Below are 476 nucleotides of genomic sequence, written 5' to 3' on the forward strand. Positions count from 1 at the left end.
CCCCCTCAATTATGGGACCACGGAGCCCCCACCCCCCCAAAAAAAAGGGAAAAAAAATTTGGAATAAAATCTGTGGAGACTCGGGCTGAGCTTGGTGATTCGGGGGGGTTCAAAATGGGATTTTTGGGGTTATTTGCTCCTTTTTTGGGTTTATTTTGGCGAATTTTGGGGTTTTTTACGTTTTTGGGGGATTATTTTTACAGATTTTGGGGTTATTTTGTCCTTTTTTGGGGTCATTTTATCCTTTATTTGATTTATATTTTACCTATTTCAGGGATTTTTACCCATTTTTGGGGTTATTTCGTCTCTTTTTGGGGTTATTTTAGCCTTTTTTGGGGTTATTTCTCCTGTATTCAGTTTGTTTTTTATCTCTTTGGAGTTTTTTACCCTATTTTGGGGTTAACTCCTTTTTGGAGTTATTTTACCTCTTTTGAGTTTACTTTATCCAATTTTGGGTTTATTTTATCCCACTTTGG

The sequence above is a fragment of the Geospiza fortis genome, unplaced genomic scaffold (assembly GCF_000277835.1).
Source record: "Geospiza fortis unplaced genomic scaffold, GeoFor_1.0 scaffold1089, whole genome shotgun sequence".
In the NCBI taxonomy this organism is placed as follows: domain Eukaryota; kingdom Metazoa; phylum Chordata; class Aves; order Passeriformes; family Thraupidae; genus Geospiza; species Geospiza fortis.